Here is a 19898-nt window from a genome sequence, read left to right on the forward strand (position 1 = left end):
GAAGAAGAAGAAGAAGAAGAAGAAGAAGAAACATGACACACCCCTAAGCGATTCCTCTTCTTGCCCTGGATGGAATATTTTAGAAAACAATGTTATTTTCTCAGAATGCTAGACTTCAAGACTGAAAAACATATCCAAAATTATGACTATTTTTTTTCTCCCCAGTTTATCAAATATATCAAAACAAAACATTGTTTTATCTTAGAGGACAGTTGAACTCAATGCTTAAAGAATAAAAGTATTGATATTTTGTGAGTTCATAAGAGGCCTGAAGATAAAGGCCACTAAGATGATTATGGCACTGGACCATATTTTATATAAGGAGAGCAAGAACTGTTCAGCCTGGAGATGAGATGGGCTCGGGATCAAATCCGTGTGCACACCTACCTGAAGTGAAAGTTCAAGTAGGATGGGATCAGGTTCTTTCCAGTTTCCAGTGGCAGGACAAGGGGACAAACAAACACAGAAAGCTCTGTCTGAACATAAGGAGCACTGGCAAAGGTTTCAAGAGACATTGCAGAGTATCTCTCTCTGCAGATATTCAAAAACAGTCCAGAGATGGTCTGTTCCATGGCTCTGCAGCTCTGAGGTAGGTTTGGTTTTTCTCCCTCTGTGTTTCTGTAAGGTGGGGGAGAGAAGTAATCTATTTATGAACAAACATAAACAGATAATTTTAAATATTCCTTTTGTAGAGAAAGAATAATGTGAAAGTTACAAATGCAGTTATGAATCAAAATACTATTGCTAGGAGGTACTGAGCACCACCTGGGGCTTGTTCTTATCTCACTTCTGCTCTGTTTTTATTAGCATAAATCTGTAAAATTAATGGCATTTTAGATCAACCTAACAATTAAAAATGAGATTGGAGTCAGTACTACTGGTACAAGCCATTTTCCTCTTTATATTGCAAAAGAGGATATTTTGATCAAATAAAGACTTAGGCTTGATAGACTTTCAACAAGATCCTCATGTGTACAGTTTAAATATGTCTGAATATTTATTAGTTCATAATGCACCTCTACATTGTGCATGTCCTTGATTCAGTCTGTTCTGTTCAAAACAGTAAAATTTTTTGAACAATAGGTCATTCCGTATGACAGATAAAAAAGTGATCCACCTGCTGCAATTCAGAAGAGAATGTCTAAAATTTGTGAGTTGAAAACAACAAGGAATGACATAAAAGACAAGAGGAGGTAATTATTTCTTACTCAGCCTTGGTGTTAAAAGCTAATTTTCACAGACCAAAGAATGAAACTTCCTAGAACTTTCTCAAAAACAATGTTTTGGCACAATGCGTTTTTTTACTTTTGTGTTTCATGACAAATAAAACAGCAGGATAAAGAAAAGGGGGTTTATGGGTTCTTTGAGGGCATGCATTGCAAAAGATTGCTCTTGTGGTGAAAAGATTAGTACAAAAGCTGAACACAGAGGAAACTATATCCTGACAAAATTTGGTCCTTTTCCAAGCAAATTTGCTAAGGAGATAAAAATGGGTCTCTGATGTTCTAAGAACCTCCAGATCCACCAAAAAAGTCTCTGATAGCCTTACAAAAACCTATCATTTAAAATAATGCCTCCCACCTTTTTGTTATCAAGTTGATTTTATATCAAATTGATTGAATATTGGGGGTTTGTAGTTTTTTGCTTCATTTTATTGTTAATCAGTTTTGTAACCTGTAAGTCTGTAAAATCTACAGGAAAAAGTGAGAATGATTTCTTTACCTTTATTTTTGTCGTGAAGTTAAGATGTCAGCCTGCTGACAGTTTGACACAAGACCTAGAGCAGAAATGTAATCATTTGCCACTGACTAATAAGACAACTTCACAAGCTGCTGGTGTTGAACTGCCTGAGGCTGTTAGAGGTCTGGTAAGCCTTTTTGAGATGTTTCTTCTTTGCAATTCTCTGCTACGCTTTTGCTTCTAAAATGGAAGTGAATTTTTAAGATATGGACAACCTCTTTAAATTTCTTTTTCCTGTGTTTGACTGCAGAAATCAGTATCAATATAGCCAAACTATTCACAAATTCCTGTTAGTGAGGCATTCCCAAAAGTAGATATTTCTGGTGCAAAACAAAAATATATTCCCATGACCTACTAAAGGCTGAATATTTCCAGCTGGCAGATGTAAGCTCTTCAAATAACTTCTACATTAGGCTGGAAAAATTATTTTGAGTTTGTAGAACTACTATCTCTGTGGAAATAGCTGACTCTAGCCCCTCAAAAAGCCCAAATTTATTGGCTTCTTGGTGTCCTGAAATTCACTGAAAGCATGAAGTCCCTTCACTGCAATCTTTCTTCCCACAAACTATGATAAAGCAGATAGCTGCAATTCCGTTCAGCAGACACATCTCCCTGTGAAATGTGTAGAGAAGATGAGGATCTTTTAACAAGCATTTGGAACTACTATTTTTTTCTACTCACCCAGATGGGAAAGGAACATTTCAGGAATTCTGAATTTTCCTTCTTTTCCTTCAGGAGTAAAAAACAGCTTATTCTACATCAGCTACAATTAATTTCTAGTGGTCACTGATGACCCTTCTGGTTTGCTTTTTCTCCTCTTCTGTCAAGAACACCACATTTCAAGGAAAATTTTTCTATGTAAAAATGTGTATGGCTAGTACAAAAGGCTCATGAGTCAAGTAGGATCCTGGTTAGGATAGGACTGTCTACATCTGCCTCTTCCATGAGTCTAACATTCTTCAAACCACTACTCACTATCCCTGAGCACCTGACATACCTGGCCATTGCAGCCCTGTCAATTCATAAGATTACAAAAGTATGAATGGAAAGTGTTAAAGCTGGAAAAAGTCATTTGCAGCTGACATTCAACAGAATCTTTTGTAAGATGACATATATTTGTAAATTAATTTTCTGCAGATATCATTCTGCAACAGATCAGAGCTGCACATGTGCAGCATCTGAATCCCTGAATATTTGCCATGTGTGAACAATTGGCTATTTGAAAATCAAGCCCATTTTTTTCTTCCCCTCAAAAGCCGCTTTTCAGGTGTTGCAGTAATGGAGAAGAGGTGATGAGAGGAAAAGATGATCAGCTTTAGTAGAATGTGTAAAAGAAATACAGATCATATTTTATGGGCAGCATGGGGCAGCATGAAGGCAGTGAGAGGTAGGCACAGGTTCCCAGGGAGAAAGTAAACTCATGAGCTCCTTGCTGGGACAGGCCAATATATGCCTTCATGGTGTGTTTATATCTTATGAAGCCAAACCTCAAAGTAACCATGTCTGCTGCAGGGCTGGCTTCTTTTCCCTGCCATGTTCTCCTATGCCAAAAGAATGTGAAAGAAATACCTGATGACTTAATACCAGTTCTTCTTGAACACAAAATTACAGAATCACAGAATCATAGAGTATGCTGAGTTGGAAGAGACCCATCAGAATCACCGCGTCTGACTCTGTCCTGCACAGAACAGACAGAAGAGTCACACCGTGCACTCAAGACCATTGTCCAGACACTTCTTAAATTCTGTCAGGCTGGTGTTGTGACCACTTCCCTGGGCAGTCTGTTCCAGTGTCCAACCACCCTCTAGGTGAAAAAACTGTTCCTAATATCCAACCCCCTCTGACAGAACTTTAGGCCACTCCCTCAGGTCCTGTCACTGGGCTCCAAAGAGGAGAGATCAGTGTCTACTGCTCCTCGTCTGCTCATGAGGAAGTTGTATGCGCAGTGAGGTCTCCCCTCAGTCTCCCTTTCTCCAGGCTTAACAGACCAAGTTCTGTAGGAAACATCGGTTAAGAGTTATTGTTTAGCTAGACCAGGAGCCAAAATACATAAATACAAAAACCACTCATCTTCCTAGGTATCACAGTAATGATTGCAATGGTTCAAAGTAAAAGGAAAGAAGCTCAAGAAGTTATTCTTAGCACTGTGGACTCGGACACACTTCAAGCTAGGAATTTTGTGCTTCTCCATCAGACCTGCCTGATGTTCTCAGAAAATTTCCTGTATGAGTTATTTTCAAATGTCTTTAAAAGTAATGTTGATATCAACTGATCAAAGCAGACTGAAGTATAAAGAGACTGAGTTACACAAAAGCAAAATCATTCATTAAACTAACAATCATCCTTTCCTAATATGTCCTTAGGCAAATACTTTAATGTCTGTATACTTCCCATCAATAAAACTCAGGATACTTGGGTCCTTTCAGCCTCCCTTATTCTGTTCCATTCATTTAGCTTGCAAGCCACTAATAGCAGTCATTATACCTTAAACTGAATGCCTAAGATTACAGGCTACTGGTCTTTGTTTTAAGTTAGACTTACTGCTTCCCCACTGATTGTATGAGTAAAATGTATTCAAAAATAAAATAAAAATCATGTTATTAATATATTTTTCCTCTTTTAGAGATTAACTTAATTTTCTTCTTCCAAACAGAAGCTTTTCATGCAGCTATCCTGCTGCTCTGCAGGGTTTGGAGAGAGCTCAGCTAATTAGGGCTGGTTTACCCACAGTCTCCATGACAATCAGAACTAAAGCTCCAGATCCAAAAATTTTCAGGTTCAATCCACGCATTAGAACTGTTAACTTTGACTATGTTTCCACCAGGGAAAAAGAATATGGGGTGTTAAGAGATGCTCCCCTGCTTGGTAAGACAACCAAAGACAATATTTAGGCTACTGAGACAATATAACACAGATAGTGTTAACATTTATGCAGATTCATTATCCATATTAATATCCCAGGCTGGTAAATGCTTAAAATAAATGGCTTTTTACACAATATTTATGTTTAAATATGGAATGAATTCATAAACATTAGTTCTGCTTTTTTGAGATTCCTGTCAGGATCTCTGAGTTCAGCTTATTTTCATAAAAATATTTAATGTACTTATTTTCTCATATATTTCTGTTGTAAGGCATGACTTTGCTGCAAAAATTACAGTATTCTATAATGTAAAAGGTTTCAAAATCATTGATGTCTTTTCTTGGAGTACTAAGAAATGTGATTAAGAACAGCTCTAAAGCTTTTTACTTAGCTTTTTAAATACAGTCTAGTAAATTCCAAAAGAAACATAAAAACTGTCAAACAGCTGCTTTAATCCAAAGGAAAAGCTTAAAAAAATTCAAACATCTAGATACCACAAAATTCAAAAGAAATTTTAAAAACCTATGAGGTCCACAGATGTTGTGACCTATGTGGTGGAGAGAGTATCTTGACATTTTGGACCACTGAAAAAGCAAGTCAATACATGTAGGTGAGAGTTTTGCCTTTGATGCATCATGTTTATAAACATGAAGACTTTTTATGTTGCAAGCTGCAGATGGAGGCAGAGGGATCAAAGCTCCTCAAAAACTGATCATTATTTGCAGATATTTTTTCCTTTCTTGTTCTGTTTGATCAACTTGTTTTTTATTAGTATTCCCTTTCTTAGTTGGCTGGTTTTTTATTCTGGGGCACAAGTTGTTTGCAACTAATGCAAATTTGTTTGGGTTTGTCATTTAAAAGTTTGTTTCTTTTAAGTGTTTGTTTCTTTATTTTCCCTAGGCATGTTTGAGTCTGAGACTGAAGATTAATATGGCTGAGTCAAAAAGAGAATGAAGAACAGCTGTAGACTCCGTACCTGTATTATACCTACAAAAGCAATGTCTCAGAGACAGAAAAAACTGAACCTAATCCACTGAAAAAACATGATTCATATAAAGATGACAGAAGGAGGCAAGAAAAATTGAAGAGCATAAGAGGAAAATGAGAAAAAGGCCGGAGATTCCAAGAGGGGAAGCAACAATGGAAAAAAATGGTCTTTAGCATCTCATCTGAAAAGAGAAACAGAATTTCCACTTAACATTTACTATATTTTTGTTTCCAAGCTAGTTAGTAGATGTTTTTCTTTTTAAAACAGACATGGCAGCCTCCTTCACTTTTTTTTCCTCCAACATAAAAAGAAATGTTTCACTAGCAGACTGAAAAACATGAAAAATGAGCACTAAGGGTTATATGTATTTATCATTTTGTTAATCTGGAGGTTGGATTTCAGTCATCCACACTGCCAGGAGCTGGCTCAGATGCTGCTTAATTCTGGAGAGACCCAACAGGAACAGCTGAAAGTTGACTAGCTCTCCTTTGTCTTCTGACAGCCTATGTCCAGCCTCTTGTGCTCCCCTGCCTTCCCCCTTGGGTGGTTCCAGACACTATACAGGTATCATAGCAATGGTCCATTCAGACAGTGGGAAAACTTCAGGCTTAGTTATTCAGATAATAAGTAGAGAAGACAGTAACACAGCAAGAACATTCAGCTGTTTGGGAACAGGTAAGTTGGATCTATATGGGCAGCAGAAATGTGTTACAGGAAGATCTGATCACATTTTATTTAACAAGTATTTAACGTGTTTGATAGCACACTAGTTCCTTCTGAAAATTTTCAGTAGAAAATTTAAGATAGAAAAAGACTTGGAAAATTCTCTGTGATTAACTGAATGTAACTATTATACTCAAATTTATTCTACCCGAAATTATATATGTTTTGAGCTCGCTTGCCTCCAGCCCATTTTGTGCTGCCACAAAGCATAACATGAAATTTATTCTTGCATGGAGATTTACCACCTGACCTTCAGGAATGTCACACAGTTTCCAGGTATGGCCATGACCAAACCTCTCCCTTTTATCAACCACTAGTAGCAAAGATCTCCATTGGAGCCTTTTGCACTGAGCTAAAAAAGACAACTAAGGCAGGCAGGAAACATCAGCGCACTCCAAGTTTGATCAGTGTAAGGGAAACAATAGTAGGGAAAAGCATGAAAAGCAGGGTTCAGGAAGCAATGGAAAGACTGCATTACATTTCTCTGACTAGCAGAACCTTACAACTCTTTCCTTTGTACAAGGTAATCAAGTGAATGTTGCAAAATATATAGGCAAAAATTACCACTGCCTGATAATGTTAGATCCAGGTCATAATGAAAGTCCAGCTGATGGCAGTTCTGATTCCGTACAGTAGGTACACAAGTATAAAATTGTACATGCAAACCATTATCATTATGCATATTAACTACACACGTGCCTTACAGTGAAAGAGTATGTAAGTACACAGGGATAAATAAAACCAGCAGTTTCCCTGGAAATTATACTGGAAATCCATACCTGCACTACTTTAATTCATAGAGATGCTGGTTGTAATCACCTCAATAGACTCAAAACTCCATAGGCCAACAGTGTGGTGGGCTAATCTGGTGAGATAATGGGAATTCCCCATGAGGAGTATCAATGCACCTTTTAATTTATTGCTTTCTATACTCTCTCATTTATTTTCTCAAGGAGGAGTGTCAAACTTTTCAGTTTCCTCATGCAGATTTCCAGTCTCTAATAATTTTCATCACCAGTCCCTCAATTCTTACAATTTCCCGTGCCAGTTGGAATAAAACATGGGCACAGCACACAGTCACAGAGTCGCAGGATAAATCTCTTAATGGAGTGAGTACATGAACTATAGCCAAATTCTTATCCATAGCTAGAGCACCTAAGCAAATTGAAAAATATTTCTGCTAATGAACCTCATAGACCAAACTGCAGATGAAAACACTTTGATCACCATTATTAACTGCAGAGATTGTGTCGCTTAAAGTTAACCTCTGCCAATTGTCTAAACCAGCTGCATAAAATGCCATTAATACGGTCTTGAAAAGTGGGGCTGAGCTAGGGAATTCAATTAATCTTTCAAAGGAAGAAAATAATAATTACTAAAGTTGCAATATCCTGTCACGTTTTTGACTGTTGTCTAAACTTATAGGAACCTTGCTATCCTTTGTAGTCCTCTTGAGACCATCCAGCAGCAGTTTTTTAACACTTCTTCTGTGAAAGATGGCATAATATAAGGTAAGAAAGAGCTGGAAGAAGCTGGAATCACCATCTATCCACAGAGACCTTGGCTTGTCACTGTATATATCCATTATTAGAATAAATATTTCATTACCAACATTTAATGTCATTAAAGCACACAAACTAGCAATGTTTAAATTGTTCTTTCTATTGTTTTTAGGAACTGGTTCTTCTCTTTGTTAATATCACCAAGAAATCGTTGTCCTCCCACCAGCCATTTGACAAGGTGTTAATATATTGCTTTCTATGTAATTGTGTATTTGTACCCAAACTCTGTGAAGTTTTTCTTTAAGAAAACACTGTTTTACCCAAAAGATTTTTTTTTTTTGTGAATAAAATAGTGTGTTTTTCACTGCATAGAGAAGGCTAGAAAATGCATGCTGTGATTGGTACACATAGGACTGCTAGTGCCCTGATACAGAGAATGTGTTTGGCAAGCAGGAGTCATATAACACAGGCCATGTACATCTTTGGTTTGTGCTTCTACTAACTTTTTTGCATATCATTACCATGCACAGGATGCTGCTGGCAAACTGCACGACCAATATAATTTGTATTCCCGGAGAAATTGCTCAAGCAGGCTCACAAACAGTGACAAGCAGTAAGAACAAATATCATTATCCAGCATTCTGGTCCCAAATGGAGCTCATAGATCTTGAACTGGCAGGTTTTTACTGTATGAGTCAAGAATCCCATGACAGAGAAAGGCCAAGCATTAGGAGTATTAAACTAATTGCTGACACTATGCACTTGTAAACAAAACACAGCAATCAATATTCTTTCTTGAAATCCTTTTGGCTTGTACAGACAACTTTTACAGATTATTTCTGCAATTATATATAGGGACTTCATATATATTTACTGTATGGTAAAGGCACATATGAAGAAAGTATATGCTTCCAAATGTGAAACATATTGTTCATACTGTTAAAGCTAACTGCCCTGGAACAAGGATATTTATTTTGCAAATTTTGAGATGGGCTGATAGGAGCTAATGTATCCCTAAATCTTTGTCTCTGGCAGCAGAAATATTTTTTGAAAACCTTATTTAAGGATGTTACCCATGGGCTTCCTGCTTTACACTAGGAAAAAAGTAAACATAATAGCTGAGCAGGCACCCTGGATGAACATATTTCTAATAAATGTCTAAAATCACTTCTTATTAAGACTAAAAAACCTTTGCTAAGATATCTGCCATATCTTCCTGGCAGCCAACTCACACAGGCCAAAGTGGGGCATTTGGCAACCCTTGATTTACATAACAACAGAGCTATTATCCATGGCTGCATGTTGACACTTCTAGCCCTTGAATTTGCTCACATCTCCAAACCAAACATCAGCATCTGCATTTGGCCACCCTGGAATTGTCTATGGATAAATAGCCAGCTCTTGCAGGACATAGTTTGCAACTTAAGAAGCTTAATCAGATGTCAGGGAAATACGGATCTGCTTTAGAAGCCAAGCAGAGATAAATAACTGAAATACATGGAAGAGATATTTATGGCCTTTGTCTTTTACTGACTGTCTTTAACCCACTTGGATTTAAAAGTAAGCAAGCAGGTTCCAGAGTCCAATTAACATGACTGACATCACAGCCTCCCATCAGACTACAGGCTGGATTAGAGCTTGAATATATAACATGGAGTTCTAAAACACTATTTTTTTTGAAGCATACCATCATTTGCTAAGAACTCTGAACTTTTCAATGATGCCTATATAAGCATTATGATGTCCAAGCTGTTCACTGAAGGGCTACACATTCTGAAAAAAAAAAATCTAAATTGCTATCTGTGTGCAACTGGGCCAACAAATGTAAATATGCACATCTCTCACATACTGAAAAAGAAGCAAAACTTCGAGTCTCATTGAACCTTCATTGACCTTCCCTTTCTTAACATTTCAATTGACTGTCTCACTAATAGTACTGCTTATCTTTCTGAAACATGCCATTTCTGCTCTCTGCCAGATTGATCTTCACTACCTTCAAACCACATTACCCAAAAAGTGTCAAGCTACCTTGCCATGAGACTGAACTTTGACTGAATGAAAATCTATTTTAATGTTTTGCATCTGATGTCAGTAAAAGTACTCAATATCTCAAGAACCTGGGACAACAACCCCTAGAATCTAAATGTACACAGCATCATTGCATAAATACAAGAAACTTATGTGAGACCTGCAACTCAGGGCCTATAACCAATAGTATTGCCCCAGAAAACTTGATTTTACAGTCAGGGAGCTTCTCATGTCTTTTCACAGTGATTTCATCATCATCTACTTCATCAAGAGGAAAGAATTACAAGAATTACAGCCTATGAGGGCAGTCATTGGACTTATTCTTTGATATGGATGCCCTAAGGTATGGCAAAAAACTTTTATTCCACTCGTGCATACTAATAACCAAATCCTGAGCTAAGTGGTATTAACCTAGCTCAAGTAACATTAAGAAACAAATGTTAGACTACCAAAGCAAGATATGAAATCCCTTTAAAGCCCATAAGGATAAAATTTCATTATAAAGATGCCATTCCTGCCTCTGTACTTTGCGGATCAATGGCACTAGGATGTATGAAAGAATAGCTTCAGTTTTCTGGTTTTGTGCATTATAGATCCAGGATTACTGGAATAAAAAGCCAAAGTTTAACCAGAGAAAGGTTATAGAAAAATTTGTAGAACATGCATATAGCCAGGTTCTACAGGTTCCTTAAAACCCCTGTAATGCATATGACCATATCTGCACCCTATGATTTAGAGAAAATCTGGATATATTGTACTGATCTTGGCCCACAGGTCTGTGTCTGGTTTTCCCATAAAAACAGAGCTAATTTACCAAAACCTGGATTTTGGTGAAGGACTTGCATTTCACCTAAATCAATCATCAATCAGTGCATTGCTGCAAGATGTCAGAGATTTTTAGATGAAGGTCATGGTGCATACTAGGCTGATTATAAACACAAACCAATACCCCAAAAAAATGACTGAAAAGCTCTTGGCTTTTTTTTAAAAACTATAACTCTTAGGATACTACCTATATATAAGCCATGAGCTATTGACACTTACTGCTATCAGATGTGACTGATGGACTCTCCTCTGGGCAGGTTGGGATATCTGGCAGAGCCAGGTTCTACACTCCAGACTCATTGCAGAACCCTCTTCAGCCATAAGAAATCCACATAGCACATTGACACATAGGACAATAAAAATATTACTTGTTCATCATCGCTTCTACCACACGCACAGATATGACACCTGGGCATTCAAGCATAGCAAAATTAGACAATCATTAAGTTCAACCTTAGCTACTGGGAATAAGGCAGGACTCAGTTGATAACCTACACAAGACATGGAAGAATGCATTTAAAATATAATGTTACATGCTCTGATTATTTTATTGGTTGGAAGGGGAGGACACATATTTGGTTTTCTTTTGATTTGGAAAAACTTTTTTTTTTTAAATTCTGTGTTCAAAATAGTGGTGGAGACTTGTTATTTATTACTTAAGTTGTACATCAGTTTCTCTTTATAGGCACCTGTATTTAGCTGCTTGTAATTCTCCCAGACTGTAAGAATTTGAACTGAAATTTTTGCACTGAGAATGATTGAAAATATAATGTTTGTTTGCTGGTTTTTGTTTTTAAACAATACATATTTATTTGTTTAGAGACACTCTTTTGAGGGCAAAACCCCACAGATAACAGTTTGTTCATGGCACAAAAATATAAATACTTTGAAAAACTTCAGAACTCTTGTGCTTCGGAGCAAGATCTTCGAATTTGACTTGCGGGTGCCATATATGTCAGGGATGTGCTTCTCCTATAAAAAATAAAGAATAATTTTGGATAGCACTTCCAAAGGCCATGAACTTCTATCCCTCCTTCAAAGGAGGGCCAACTTAGAGCAGCCACTCCACTGCAAGCAGTCTTATCTAGTTGAGTTGCAATTACCTTGTGATAAGCATTAGAAAATTAGTTGCCCTATCTATACCTCCTTCAAATACCTTCAGGGATTGTATCTGAAGCACTTCCCTGGTCATCCTATTCCAATGTTTTGTAACACTTCCTGTGAAGAAAATTTTTGTGTTAGGAAAAATGTAGACAAACATTTATCAGCAATATAGTGAATGTATGGCAAAGTCGTTTCTAGATGTTTTGTAACCTTATTTCTTTATGAAATCACAATTGAAATTGTTCTGTACTATTTCTAATATGGTAGTTCTGATGAACATATTTCAGGTATTCTTTCAAAGTATTTTCTGTCCACATGGATGTCATTAGGGCCTCTCTGAAACTGCATAAGTTATAACCTGGTAAAGTTACAGATTGCAAAAATTCAGGTAGGCTAAAGAACTAATCAAATCACATTTATAATATTAGCTTTAGGTTTTAGTTAGGAAAATCATTTAATTAGGAGTGGATTGTAAGCAGTATAGATGACACTTGGAGGAGAAAAACTGCAATTATTAGTATCACTTGGAAGACTTTAAAGATGTAGATCTCTGGAATGAGGCTGAAAGGGACAATAGAAATTGTAAAATATATCACCAAGACTAATACCAAGGTGAAAAGATGAGTTCATCTGGAGAATGTAGTAACATGTCTTATTCCAAGAGCCAGGAGTTTGGCTAGACATACCACAAAAGTTTAAAAAGTAAGAGATTTTTCCAAGCACTGAAATAAGAGAACGTGTTTGTTTGGTATTACAGGTTTCTTATTGAAAAATGTGGTTCCTGTTTACTACATAGAGAGAGATAACTACAGTGCTCTTAATAGCTTGGGGAAGGAATATTGATTTTTATGCTTTCTACTTTGAGTTGCTCAGCTGCTCTGCACACCAGAGTCATTTACCTGTTCAGGATGAATTGTTGAGAGCCTCTGAGGAACTGCCTGCCTCTCTCATGCTTTCTGTCTCCTTCTCTCTGACTCTCTTGCTCTCTCCCATATCTTTTCCTCGCCACTTTCTGAAACAATTGAGCAAGCAGTGTTGTACATATCTGTATGTGACTGAAATTCTTCTTACACCAGAAATAATTGTAGCAATAAAAAGAAAACTTAACTTCCAGTTAATCGCCATCATAAGAGGAAAGCTTTGCCTTGGGATTGTTCTTTGGGGTCAGACATTTTGGTTACCAAGAATTTGCACAGCTGGATATACCACAGTCATGCTGTGACAAGTAACTCAGTGCCTTCACAATACATGGGTGGATTGTCCACAGAATCAGCATTTTAGGGCTGGGGGACTTAGGACAAAGTAACTCATAAAAAGGCATGCAGAAGAGAAAAGACACCAAAACAGACAGGTATGAAGGGTTAGAGGCCATCTCTGCTCCACTTTTGTGTAGATCAATGATCTCAATGCAGTGATATTCTATCACCATTTTGGCTTTTGACACTAATTCCACTAATTCAGAAATCCCAGAGAATGGATGCAGCAAAGAGAAAGAGAGCAATAAATTTGTTGGAAGAAACAGGAATGGAAGAAAACATATACCATAGCTTTTGAAAGAAAATGTTCTTCTGATCAGCTTATTAATCACTTTAATTTTTCATTCCAATTAAATTCCTGTTTTCTTAACCTTAGAAACCAAAGCCAATCTACATCCTAGGCCTTAATCAGAAATTTCCCACTTGGAGCAAACTACCAGTACTTCTGTGTTCACTTTAAACATTTCTGGTAGACAAACTTTTAGCTGACATTACTATTTTCTGTTTCAGAGCCACACCAAATGATATGGAGCAAACCACTCCTTTAAGCTTAAGCTCTTCATTTTTACCATGAATAGAATGTATTACTGAGTCAATGGCCATGCCTCCTGAAAATACTGCAACCTAGCTTTGGGGGTGGGGATTTGGGGCAGGTTTTCCTGGGTTTGATGAGTGTTTTATTTCGTTGCTGATTTATGTGCTGTCTCTTTAAACACAGTATTGCTAGATAGCTGATGTAGTGATGTACTCTGGCTGGCTGGATTGGAGTTAGCTTATTTCATAACAGCCCATATATTAATGTGTTTTGGACTTGTGAATAAAAGTGTTGATGACATACAAATATTTTAGCTATTGCTGAACAGTGCTTACACAAGGACAAGTCTTTCTCTGACCAAGTTTGTTCCTCTAGCCCCACAGTGAGTAGGAAGGAAATGGGCAAGAGTTTGGGAAGGGACGACCAGAAGCCAGAACACCTGACCCAAACTGACCAAAGGGGTACTGTCTACCTTGTAATGTTATGCTCAGCAGCTGAAGCTGTGGATGTAGCTTGTCCAAAGTAGTCATTGCCAAACATCATCTGGGCATTGGTCTTGCTTGTGAACCATGATAGATAACTTCCTGTGTATTACTCCCCTCCTCTCTTTCTTTCATTAGTTACACTGTCTTTATCTCAACCTGTGAGTTGCTTCTCACTTTCAGTCATCTGATTTTCTTCCCACCACACTGGAGAAGAGAGTGAACAAGCAGCTGGGTGGCTGCAAGTTTCTGACCAGTGTAAACACACCACGAGCGATATTCAAGGAATGTTGTTGGTTTTGACAAGACATGGGTTACTTCTGTAACAGAGAGGTCTTCTCTGTTTCTCTCTTGTCCCTTTTACATAGGTTAGCAACAGTAGGCAAGGCTTAGCCTAAGGATTCCTTGAAAGAAAAACAGTTTTCTTGCTTCTGTAGAACTGTACACAATGATGTTTGAAGATATGACTGGATAATACAATAGCAAAAATAACTGGCCTTTAACAAACATTGCTCGAGAGGGCTCCTTTCCTCAACAGAGGTGTTATGAGTTAGCAATCTATGGGTGTTCCTCTGCAGCACCGGACATCTTCATGTGTTTCTCACAGAGACCCCTTTGTGCTAGAGCACAAGTTTGAAATTTGAAATATTTCACTCCCAGAAATTAACAGTGGTTAAAAGTTTTCAGATTATTGTGCGAGAGAACAGGACAATGTGTTCCATTTTGATGTGTAAATTATTCTTCCTAGAATAATTATATAAAATTATCTGTGATATGATCAAAAACACTGCTAAGGAATCTTTATCCTGATTTTAGCTAAGAATATGAGAATGAGAACCTGAGAGATGTAGTGAATAGAATTCAAATAGTGAAAAAAATGATGGTAAATAAATGGGAACAGCTGCCACTATTTAAAACTCTAAGAGCACATTTATGGAAAACAAGATTGCTTTTTAAAACTGTCGGTTTTAGCAGGGTAGAAAGTAATGTTTGTTCTAGTTCATTTCAGAGTTTTTCATAACTAATAAATGTCTTGGCCATAAAATTACTATTGAAACTGAACAGCTAACAGCCTGACTATCGAACAATAAGGCTACTTAAAAAGTTATTTATCAACATAAATGGTTTTGCATAAACGAGACATTTTTACACAGAAAATGATGAAGTAATATGCCACTGATTTTTATAGCGTAATACCCTGTAACTAATGGGTTTTTTTGAAAAATCATTTCACATTTCCAACAATTTTAGGAGGGAGCTAATGATTTTATATGACAAATGGTTATGCAAAATAGAATGATTTTGTGCAGTTAATGGCTTCATACAACTAATGAGTGAATACCACTCCTACAATTTTAGTGCACATTACTTTCATAGTGATCATTCATCCTAAAGATATTTTATGCCTTTTATAAAATTTATTGTGTGCTAGTCCTTTGAAGGATATATTTCCATATGCTTCTCTTGGTTTTCTGCATACTAATGAATTTTCAACATGGTTATCACATATTAAAGAATATACCATGAAAGGCATTATAAAACCACTTTCTTTTCACATTGATTTGATATTGATAGTCCTCTTAATTCACCTTACTGAGTTTTGTTAAATTAATTTAAGGTTCTGATCTAGCTCTCCATTTGTAATCTATTTAGTATGCTATTCTCTCTTCATTTAAGTTTTGCTAAGTTCATTTTTATTTAGAATAAAAATTATGAAGTGTCCTACCCTAGCTTCAAAGAAACTAGAATAATTGAATTTATAGAATGCTTCATGACATCCAAGTATGTGCCGAGGTGCAATCACTTTTCTGTAGCGAACCAGATCTTTATATTCCTTCAGTGTTTGGAAAATATTAAACATGTTCTAAAATCTCATAACTATATTGAGAAAAAATTTTGCAAGATATTTTCCGGTAAAACACTTGAGCAACAAGTACAAAGGGATGTCACTTTAACATCTCGGAAAAAAAAAAACACAAAGAAAATGTGTGATTCCACCCACAACTGCTTGGTAGGCTCCTTAGTTAAACCAGCCAGCAAGAAGGAGATATAATACTCATACACTGTCACCAGAAAGGAGCTGAAAGGAACTAGGTCCTCTATGACAGCTGTCAGCAAACTTCCCCTGAGACCTCACAAGCCACTGTAATATTGGTGAACTTTTATCACCCTCATGATGGCCTGGACAGACAAGACAAAGGAGTCAGGCTCAAATGATCTCACCATCAGTCCAGGTTTTGACTAAATCCCCTGCTAATCAAGTAAATCTGGACCCTTTTCTCCCCAACACTGACTTTATGACTGCCTTGCCATACCTCCTTATCTCTGCCTTCTGTTTCCCCTGCACTTTATTAAAGACTTGATTGAACTGGCTGGTATTGTACGTCCTGCAGCTTTCCTCTCAAAAACATGTGCCAAACGAAAACAACAGCTTAAATAACTTTGCTGAGCACAGGTTTTCCCCATTTCAGACTGAATGAAAAAGTCATGTTTTATACCTGTGACACCTTAACAGTAAAATTTGAAAAAAAGTCACTGAGAAAAGCAGAAGCTGTTTTTCATCTTTTTAGTTGCTTTCTAAAATGCTTTTACACTTGCCTTCCTTCTTTGGGAAAATGGAGTCCTGTTAAAGTTAGTCAAATATAAAAATAAGAGACTCTTCTGAAAGGAATTTTTTATGTTTTCCTCCAAAAAGAATAGCCATTGCAATCATTAAAATACTTTGAAACTGTAAAGGAAAAAGGAGAGGATTCCCAGTAAAAATTTTGGCAGCTTCAGAAGATGGAAAAGTGATATTTTTAAAATAAAAGCCTTCAAAGATTTCCTTTGTTACCTCAAATCTTTTGCCATTTTTGACTGTCTGAGACCTTTGCTTTAACAGAGGTTACTGTGGTGTCCTCAAAATCTGGCCCCAGCGAGCATCAATCAACGTAGGTTTATGATGAATATAGTTTCCACCTACCCTTGCAATATCTGCAGTATTTTCAAATTCTTTTCTTACAATGTAAAGATATATTCTGATCAAGACCTGGGAAACATTTATACAGCCAGATTTGTGCAATTTAAAACCACTTTCACTGAGCTGTGGGTTGCTGTGCCTAGCTGGCTTCTAACATCACCCTAACTAGACCCAAGCAAGCTTAAGCATTTCCCACCATACTGCAGCACCCAGAACAGAAATAACTTTCCTCATAAAGCTCTAGACAACAGCATAGATATAGCTCATATAAGCAGATATTATTTTCCACTGAGCCCATTTACTAATTTAATTGGGCAACTTTTATTTAGTATTGAAAACACTAAAAATAAAATTAGAAAAAATATTTAACATAAGCTGTTTATTCAGTTACTGTATTTCTCCCTGCTCCCTATCCCTGCCGGGGTCACCAATCACCACCGAAGTGTTACTGGGAACAGATAAAGGTGATACAGAGACTCTATTATCAGAAGGCATGAAATTCCACAGTTCTTATAGAAATAATGGTGGACCTAAGACCTGAGTGGCCTTTAGGAATCTTTTCTCACACTATTGGTGAACTATGAATAGCACACTCTGGAGAATCATATCTATAAAAAACAGTTACAGAAAGAGAGATAAGAATTGTTTTAATTCTTTCTCTGAGCTTTCTCACAGCTTTTCCCAGCTTCCCAGGAAAATCCTGGGACAGCTTTGTCTCTCTCTGTTCAGAGAATATGTGATTACCACACCTCCCCCCATGCTAATCTGACCTTGAATCATCTCTACTCAGCTACAGGTATTCATCCAGGTTTGTCTTAGCTCCTGATAGCTATGGAAGGAGAAGGATGAACCAAGGAGGAAGCTAAAAATGTACAATAGGAGAATAACAGCTTCGAAAGTTGAAGCGTTTAGTGCTCTATCTCCCTTTTCAATAGAAAATCTGAAAACTTAATGAGCCAAATATCAGAACTTACATTTCATTGTTAAAGCAAAGCAAACCAAACCAAACTTAAAACTGCATTTGAGTTTTACTCATTACTCATACTTGCAGTAAAATTAGCATTGTGTGAACTGTATTTTATCAGCGGTTACAAGTCCATTCTTAAAGGTGCACAAGTGAAAATACTTTTCTCTGACGTGTAATAAATATTTTGCTATTTTAGTTGTCTCACTAAATATCACACAAGAAACAAATAACTCAGTCTACAGCTTTCAATGCCTTTGACATTTGCCTACCCAGAAGTCAGTCACTGCTACCACCCTTATTAGATTTAGTTACTAGCATGATGCAATCCTGCATGTTCCCTTAGATGAAAATTATGAGATAAACATAAAGAGAAGTTTCCAGTTTGTTAGGTGTTGGTTTTCATAGATATTAATATTTTAATACCCCCAATAAAGTAGTGTGCTCATTCAACAATGCAGATAGATGAAAACTATTCATAGCAGAATAAGAATTTGCTGTGGAATTTTCTTCTCTGGAAAAAGCTTTTCCCCTCTGAAGGCCTCATTTGGTATGATTCCACAAGATGCCTATGTAAGACTGATATATACAGCCCAGAGGAGATGCACAGAACACTGCAGGATCAAAGGAGGAGGCTTTACTTAGGAGAATCCTCCTTTTCATTTACTCATGTTATATGCCTTGCACATTTATGCACCTTTATTTATGCACCCCAAACCAAAATAAACTGGCAGATGTGAATATATAAATCTTTGGTGGTCTATGCTCCTGAAAGCTCTTGACAGCATATTTTAATAATTATGTATTATTTATGGCTCTACCTAGTACCAGTGGAAACTGAAGTAAAAATATGGAGGCATCTGATCAAATTTATCAGTCTTGTTTTAATATAAATCAGCTTTAGCAACTCAAGTGTGCTTTTCAAACAATTTACACATTTCATAACACTGGAAAACCCATTTTCATTGAATTAATGATGAACTTACTATCATAGAATCACAGAATCATAGCAACATAGAATGTTTTGGGTTGGAAGGGACCTTAAAGATCACTTACTTCCAACCCCTCTGCCGTGGGAGGGCTGCCACCCACTAAATCCAGCCTGGCATGGAAGGCTTCTAGAGTTGGGGCATCCACAACTTCTCTGGGCAACCTATTCTAGTGCCTCACCATCCTCACAATAAAGAATATCATCCTAACATCTAACCTAAACCTCTCTTATCTTACTTTAAAAGTATTCCTCTTTGTCCTACCACTATCTGCTCATGATAAAAGTCACTGTGCCTCTTTTTATAAGGCCCATTTAAGTACTGGAATGCTGCAAAGACTTTTCCCTGGGGTCCTCTCCATACTGAACAACCCCAGCTCTCTCAGCCTATCTTCACAGGAGAGGTGCTTCAGCCCCCTGATCATCTTTGTTTCTCTCTCTGGACTCTCTCCAACAGGTCCATATCTTTCTTATGTTGGGGAGTCCATGTCTGGATGCAACATTCCCACTGGGGTCTCACCAGAGAGCAGGGAAGAGGGGGAGAGTGACCTTCCTCACCCAGTGTTGGTCACACTGCTTTTGATGCACTCCAGGATTCCACTGACTTCATGGGCTGCAAGTGCACACTCAGCTTTTCATCCACCAGAACCCCAAAATACTTCTCCACAGGACTGCTCTCAATGAGTTCTTCTCCCAGCGTGTATCCTTGTTTGGAATTGCCCTGACCCAGCTGCAGCACCTTGCACTTGGACGCCATTAGGTTTGGGAAGGTACAGCCACACTACCACAAGATAGACTACTCCAGAGGTAACAAGGAGCCCGTGTTATGCCTTTGCAAATCTATCAAAAAAAGCTATCTCACTTTTTTGCAGTTTTAGGCTCCCAGCTTTTGCCAAGCAGGGCATGGTCTCAGAAATTAGCTATTTCTTGTGTTCATTTGT

The sequence above is a fragment of the Motacilla alba genome, chromosome 5 (genome assembly GCF_015832195.1).
Source record: "Motacilla alba alba isolate MOTALB_02 chromosome 5, Motacilla_alba_V1.0_pri, whole genome shotgun sequence".
In the NCBI taxonomy this organism is placed as follows: domain Eukaryota; kingdom Metazoa; phylum Chordata; class Aves; order Passeriformes; family Motacillidae; genus Motacilla; species Motacilla alba.